The sequence below is a fragment of the Chrysochloris asiatica genome, unplaced genomic scaffold, assembly GCF_000296735.1.
Source record: "Chrysochloris asiatica unplaced genomic scaffold, ChrAsi1.0 scaffold00016, whole genome shotgun sequence".
Lineage (NCBI taxonomy): Eukaryota > Metazoa > Chordata > Mammalia > Afrosoricida > Chrysochloridae > Chrysochloris > Chrysochloris asiatica.
Window position 1 is genome coordinate 7,465,835 of NW_006408534.1, and position 8,162 is coordinate 7,473,996.

The following is an 8,162-nucleotide window of genomic DNA, read 5'->3' on the forward strand; positions in this document are numbered from 1 at the left end:
GAGAATAAGGAAGACCGTATAAGAATTGATGATTTTTGAGTTATGATGTTAGAGAAAATATTGAAAGTGCCATGGGCTGCCAAAAGAACCAATAGATCTGATTTGGAAGAAGTTACAGCCAGAGTGCTCCCTGGAGGCCAGAATGGCCAAACTTCATCTCTCATATTTCAGACATATTGTCAGGAGGGACCAGTCTCTGGAGAAGGATATCATGTTTGGTAAGGTGGAGGGTCAGAGAAAAAGAGGAAGATCTCCCAACGAGATGGATTGGCAAAGTGGCAGCATGGATGGACTCAAGAGTGGCAACAGTAGCGAGGTTGGCCCAGGATCAGGAAGTGTTTCATTCTGCTGTGCATAGGTTCGCTATGAGTCAGTACTGACTCGATGGCATTTAACAACAAAACACAGTATTTTCATTGGCTGATTTTCAGAAATAGATTGCCAGGCCTCTCTTCTAAGTTTGTCTTGAGTCTGGAAGCCCTACTAAAACCTGTCCACCATGGAGGACTCTGCTGGTCTTTACATACTGGTGATCAAACTTCCAGCATCACAGCAAAATACAAGCCACCACCATACAGCAAACTGACAGATGGGGGTGGATCTAGAACATACGTCTCCTGAAACAATCACTTATAAAAGTATTTATTGACTACCTGATATGTGACAGGAAAATTCTGGGAGAATAAAAAAAGGAATCAATATGGACTGACCCTACCAAATACTCAAACAATGACAGCCTGGCATATCTAGAGAGGGACAGGGACTGATTGGGTAGAGTAGAACTGGTAACATCATCCTAAAGACTAGAGTTGACCTCACTGCTGGAACTGAGTTTGGGAAAGGACTGCGAGTCCCAGTGGAAGACAAAGGATGGAGAAGTTGTTGTTACCATCGAGTTAGTACCGACTCATAGTGACCTTATGTACAGCAGAACGAAACACTGCCCGATCCTGGGCCAACCTCACTACCATTGCCACGCTTGAATCCATCGATGCTGCCACCTGGCCAATCCATCTTGTTGGGGGTCTTCCTCTTTTTCTCTGACCCTCCACCTTACCAAACATGTATACTTTGTGTCAATCACTGTGGAATCAGACTGTGCTTTCTAAAACTATAGCTCATCAAACACGGTTTGTTTCAGAAGAAAAGCTTGGCCCTCAGAGTCAAGCATGCTGATCCCTTCCAGGTGTCAGCTGAGTTTCCCGGGGAAGTCAGAGAACCTTTCTCAGCTGCAGCTAGTGAGAGAGACACCTCCCTTCAAAGACGGTGATTAGAATTGGAGATAAATGAAGCTCGTACCAAATAAATGGTAAAGTCTCTATGGGACACAAATGGTTAAGTTCTCAGCTAGTAACTGAAAGTTGCGAGTTCAGAGTCACTCAGAGGCACCTCAGAAGAAAGACCTGAAGCTTTCCTTCAGAAAAAAGCAGTCATTGAAAACCCTACAGAGCGCCATTCTCCTCTGAAACACATAGGGTTGAAGTCGACTCGGTGATTACTGGTTTGGTTGCTCCCTAGCCGTCTAAAATTGTGGCTGACACAGGATAGGGTTAGGATATGTACCTGGCCACAGCATCATCTGCGTCCCTTCCTATCAGAGCTATAAATTTGTAACAAGATTCTGGAGAAAGTATGCATTACAGAACCAAACTGCCGAAGTGAGAGTTTGGAAAAGAAGTGACCCCACTACAATAGCTGTTCCCTACACAATGAGACCCAAGGCCCCTTTATCACTGTTTGAATGCCCTTTAATAATGCTCAGGGACCCTGGTAGTGCAGTAGTTAAGCTGTCTGCTGCTAACCAAAAGTTTGGCAGTTTGAATCTACCAGCTACTCCGCTAGAGAAAGATGTGGTCATCTGCCTCGTTAAAGATTTACAGCCTGGGAGACGCTATGGGGCATTTCTCCTCTGTTCCATGGGGTTACTGAGTTGGTTTTGTCTAGGCAACAGTGAGCTTTGGTTTATTGTGCTTTGAAACTTGTCTGCATGCATAATTTCAAAAAATATTGAATAATTTCCTGTGATATGAAAGAGAAATAAAGATTACTTTGCAATATGACTTATGAAATTATGCAAAATAGTTTTGTCATAATAATATGACTTATATGTATATATTTTAATGTGTGGAATCCTGGTGTGGTGCTGTAGGATAAGCACTGGACTGCAAGATTGGTTTGAACTCTAAGGTTAGTTCAGATTTCCCAATGCTCCCTGGAAACCCTAGAGAGTCGTTATGAGTTGGAACTGACTTGACAGAACTCAACAACACCATTTTAATATGTGCATGCTTAAGCATACTATATTAGAAGAAAAAAATGCACCTTCCCCCACATTCCCTCAAGCCCTGGAGGGTGGCTGTGCCTCCTATCCAGTTCAGAGGGTAGGGAGGCAAGTACTAGGGGCCACTCCACTTTACCCACATGCCAATAAGAAAGCCTGGTATGAGGTACCCGGGATATGCTCCTCCCTCACCCCATCTCCCCAGCACATTCTGCCTTTCCTAGGCCAAGAAGACACATCAGAAGGACCTAGAAACCTCTTGTAGCCTGGCTCTCCAGCTGGGAGGAGATGAGGGCCATTCAACGGACCAGGGGTGAACTTAGCTGTTATCCCTCACCTGTCTCACCTAGGAGACCTGGGCAACCTGGGTCCCTGCTCTCTGACCACAGCACTGTCTCCAGCTCTCTGGGTGCCGGTCTTTAGGGCTGGCTGGCTGGACCTTAGTTGTGGTCCATGGGGTCCTAGCACATCTAAGGTGGGCAGACCCAGTTGGCAGGCCCGTGTCTTGAGTCTGGGCCTGGGCCTGCAAGGGGGGTAGGTCCCCCGGTGATGTTGGAGTTTAGTGAAAGTTCCAAAGCCTAGATCTGAGTTATGAGCAGGAGGTTGGTTGTATCACCTGCCAACCTGCAGAACTCAGGGCAACCATGGGGGTGGCTACAGGGTGTGGGCTGGGTGCACAAAAACCCACAGCGGGAGCAAGACCTGTCATATGGACCCCGTTCACTTTGTCCATTCTGCTCTGGGCAAGTGAGTCTGTTGAAAGAGACATAGAATGTCTTCCACAGCACCGCTGCTCAGGCTCTCTGCCCCAGCTCCTGGGAGCTGTAATCATCTCTTGCTTTAAGGACAGGAGCCATTCTCCAGCTTTCTAGCTGCAGGTGGCAAGAATCTGCTCTGCATTGGTATCTAGAGCCAGGTGTTCTCCTGGGATCATCATCTGCTCTGCTCATAAGGAGCAGACCCTTGTCTGGCCCAGCCTGGGTGTGTGCGCTCTTTTAAAGGGGAAACCACCCACACAGCTAGACCAGAAAATGGTCCAATGGTGCCCCCTGCTGTTCATATACTAGAATGCATAGATTTGCCAAAAGAAATGCCTATTGTTTTTCACTTGGAAAGGAGAGGAGACTTTTTTAAAGTACTGTATCTGGTAGCGTAGTGGTTATGAGTCAGGCTGCTAACCTCAAGGTCAGCAGTTCGAAACTACCAGTGCTTCTGCGGGAGAACAGTGAGGCTTTCTGTTCCCATAAAGATTTACTATGCCTATACAGGATTGCTGTGGGTCACAACCGACTTGATGACACTGAACAACATTAGGTTATTGTGGGTTAGGTGTTTGACTGCTAACTGCAAGATCAGTGGTTCAAACACACCAGCTGCTTTAAGGGAAAAGATGAGGCTGTCTGCTTCCATCAAGATTTAAAATCTCAGAACCCCTATACAGTGTTCCTATGAGCGGGAATCCACTTAGGACAATGGGTATAGATATTAGTTACCTATTGCTTTATAAAAATTGGCTGCTTAAAACAATAGAAATGTGTTCTATCCCACAGTTTTTGTGGCTTGGCTGGACAGTCTGGCTGCAGCCAGGCTGTGGTCACCTCAAGGCTTCACTGGGGCTGGAGGCTTACTCACATGGCTGCTGGCAGGAAGCCTGTCCACATGGGCCTTACCACAGGCTGCCTGAGTGCTCTCATGCATGGAGGCTGACTTTCTCAGCGCAGGTGATGTGACAGGCCAGGGGAAGGCTGCAGAATCTCTCAAATCTTAGAAGACACACACTCTCACATGAACCTCATTCATACCAACTAGCTGGAATTCAACGTACATCACAAGGATATGAATTCCAGGTGAGGGCCCTAATAAACTCTGGCCACGTGCTAGGGGGTGAACAAATGATAGACAACAGCAACATATATAAACCAAAACATGCATGTAGACACATGGTGGTTTGTGCGGTGGAGTCAGTTTTGACTCATAGGGACCCTGTATAGGGTTTCCGAGGAGCGGCTGGTGGGTTTGAACTGCCAACTTTGTGGTCCAGTGCTTATCCTACAGCGCCACCCCAGGACTCGATCTTTTACAGGAGCAGAAAGCCTCAGCGATCTCCCATTGAGTGACTGGTAGATTCGAACTACTGACCTTGTGGTTAGCAACTCAGTTCATAATCCACTATGCTGCCAGGGCTCCTTAACAAAATATATAACCAATAAACACAAAGAAGCAAATCCTAACAGATGATTGATAATTACTTCATGTTTGCTATGTGTCCAGATGCTGAGTAGTTTCCCTGAGGGAATCTCATTTATCTTCAGACCTACAATCCTTTATCCCATTATTACCTTTATTGTAGAGGTTAGGAGGCCAGGGAACTGACTGAGGTCACACAGATAACAAAGCGAATGAGTTAGATTTCAAACTCAGACGACTATGTTCTTGCCCAGCATGCATGAGCCTCCGCAGGCATTTAGAACTAACAACCAAGGAGATGGTCATGGGTGAAGAAACTGAAGTGCAGAGTTCAAACAGAATGCTCAGGCCTTCAATTAGTGAATGGCAGAGCCAGGCTTTAAACACACTCCTGACTCCGGAGAGCATGCTCAGTCCAAAAATCCGCTGTCATTAAGTCGATTCTGACTCATAGGAATCCTGTACTGATCCATAGGGTTTCCAAGACTGTAAATCTTTACAGGAACAGATGGTGGTGGTGGGGTTGTGTGCCATGGAGTCAGTTCTGACTCACAGCGATCCTGTATAGGGTTTCCAAGGCTATAAATCTTTATGGGAGCATAAAGTCTCATAGTTCTCCCGTGCAACGGCGAATAGTTTCGAACTGCAGACCTTGAGGTTAGCAGCCTGGCTCGTAACCACTACACTACCAGAGCCTCTTGTGGAATGGCTTGTGAGTTCAACCGCCGACCTTTCAGTTAGCAGCGCAGTGCTTAACCACTGTGCCACCAGGGCTCCTAATGCTTGGTCCACCCTACCACAATTCTCAATAACAGAAGGGAGACTCCTGCAAAGAAGAAGATCCAATACAAAAGAACAGGGAAGCTAGGCCCTATAGGGTTTTTATGCTAATTAGAAAAGGATACCCCTCAGCACCCCCTGCTGGATGGTTGTATCACTGCAGGTGCTCAGCTTGGTGAGCTCACCATCCTCCTTGCCCAAATGTTGGTTCCTATTGTTGTTATTGTTGTCAGGTGCCATCAAGTCGGTACCTAGAAAGGACAAAATCTGTAGCAGCCGTGGGGCAGGAAGTGACAGAAAAATGGGAGAAAATAAGTGATAGCAAGTGTAAGAAAATATTTGGAGAGAAAAAAGAATAGGGGAAGAAAACACAATAAAAAGCAAAGAAAAGGGAGACAAAAAAATGAATGAATGAATGAATAGACAAAGAACATGGGGAAAAGAAAGGACAAGAGAAAAACAAAGTGTGTGTGTGGTCTAATCTGTCCTCTCAGGTGCATGCTTGGCACCTTCACTCTGTAGCAAAAAGGTTCATTCAAGCAAGTCAGGGAAACAGACAGTAGCTTCTGTTTGAGGCTTCTTCTGTTCCACACCATTTCTTTCTCTATTTGTGTTACTGGTATTATTGTTGTTGTTGCGTGCCATTGAGCCTTTTCTGACTCATAGAGACCCTGTATAGGGTTTCTGAGGAATGGTTTGTGGGTTTGAATCACCGACCTTGTGGTTAGCATTCCAGTGCTGATCCTACTACGCCACACCACAACTCCATCTTATGATGACCCCATGCACGGGAATGAAATGCTACCAGCTCCTCCTCCTGCAACATCTCTGTTGGTCTCAGATACGACTGTTGTGATCTACAAGTTGTTTACTGGCTGATTCTTGGAAGTAGCTTACCAGACCTTTCTTCATAGTCCATCTTAGTCTAGAAGCTCTGCTGAAAGCTGTTTAGCATCATAGCATCATGTAGTCTTCCACTCACAAGTGGTGGTGGTTTCTGTGCATGAGGTCCTTTGACCGTGAATCAGACCTGGGTCTCTCACACAGAAGGGGAGAATTCAACTATGGAGCCAGCATTGCCCCACTCTTATTTGAGAGATGGGGAAACTAAGGCACAGACAGGTTAATAAACTTGTCAAGCACAGTAGACAGGGATGGGTAACTTGGACATTGGCTACCCAAAATGGGGGGTAGGGGGGCTACAAAGGCAAGAAGTGACTGGCATACAAGCTTTCAAAAGGAAACCTAGATCCAGAGGGCCTGGAGGAAGGTAGAATCTCCAGTGAGTAGTATTCAATCTGACTAGGCGGGGCTGATGCGATGAAATGCAGACAGGTCTCTCGTGATACAATAGTGAATAATTGTTATCAGGACTGATTGTGAGGGTTGGAAATGTAAAGGTAGATGTTTTATAGCAAGGAGGGGAGTGATTAACTTTTCAGTCTAGGAGTGGAGGTCCCTAGGACCATCAAGGGAGAAGAGCAGAGAGCGGGACCCTACCCAGAGAAGAAGTGATGCCTGAAATGGAGCCAGAGATGATGATGTGGAGTGATGGAGCAGCTGGAGACTTTAGATCCAGACAGGGAGAGCGACTGTGTGCTGATGACCTGGGGAATATGGAGAAGGATTGCATGGAGGGGATTGTAACCATGACAATGAGACGATATACAATAGAATGAATGTAAAATTAATGTTCTCCCATGTAAACTATCACAGAATTCACAATAAAACATATAAGAAAAAAAAAGAAACTTGTCCAAGGAACAGTTATTAAGTGCTAGAGCTGGGATTCAGGCACAAGCATTCTGATGTCATAGTCCATGTTTTTAGCCAGTATGCTACAATGATAAATTAAAAATTATTGCTACTAGGATTGCAGTTCATACACAGCATGGGTTTATTCCAAACAAAATGGTTTTAACATTTCTCTGCCATCAGTGGATGGCTGCAGACAAGTTTGCCTACTAACACACTGTCCAAGTCTCATTAGGGTGCCTTGAAAAGAAAGGTTCAATCAAGGCATTGTTTTCCAAGGGAATCTGCTAGACCAATTTAATTCAAAGCAGAGAGGTCAGCTCAGAAGGTAAAGAAGACTGTTTTCTGGGATTCCAAAGGGATAGTCTTAATAGATTTTCTTGAAGGACACAGAGCAATCATGAGGTCTTAGTATGAAGATGTTTTAACAAAATGGGAAACTGCATTGGTGAGAAAAAGGACAGGGAAGTTGTGCTAAGCAATCTTATTTTTCATCACGACAATGGAAGTACTCATTCTCTGAGGGTAGCAAACGCTGTCCTAAGAGAATTTCAATGGGAAACCTTACTTCATCCACACTATAGCCCTGATTTTGCCTTTCAGTCTTCTTTTTGTTCCCCAAACTAAAGACCATTTAAAAGAAATACGATTTGTGTCCCTGGAAGACGCCCAAACTATTTGTCTTAAGTGATACAAATCAAAGAACACAGAATTCTTTTGGAAAAGGGTGAGAGAGATTGAAACACAACCTTCAGAAGTATATAGACCTAGCCAAAGGAGATGTTGAGAAACAGTCACTTCATATTTTGTGATTTTTGCTTAATAAAGGTTTGTAGGATTTTGTAGTAATGCCATTTGATTTACTCTTAGATATTCCCTCACCTTGTAATGTTGTTCTGAAAATGTTAATAAATGTGTAAAAACATTTCACATACTCTGTTAAGACACCCTGGTGGTACAGTGCCTTAAGCATTGGGTTGCTAACCTAAAGGTTGGTGGTTTGAATCCCCCCAGGTGCTCAGCAGTTAGATGAGACAGTTGTCTGCTTCTGTAAAGATGGATAGTATCAGAAACTCTATGAAGGACTTCTACTCTGTCCTCTATATAGGGTTGTTATGAGTTCGATTGTGTGGATCATGACAAGCTATGGACAACATTG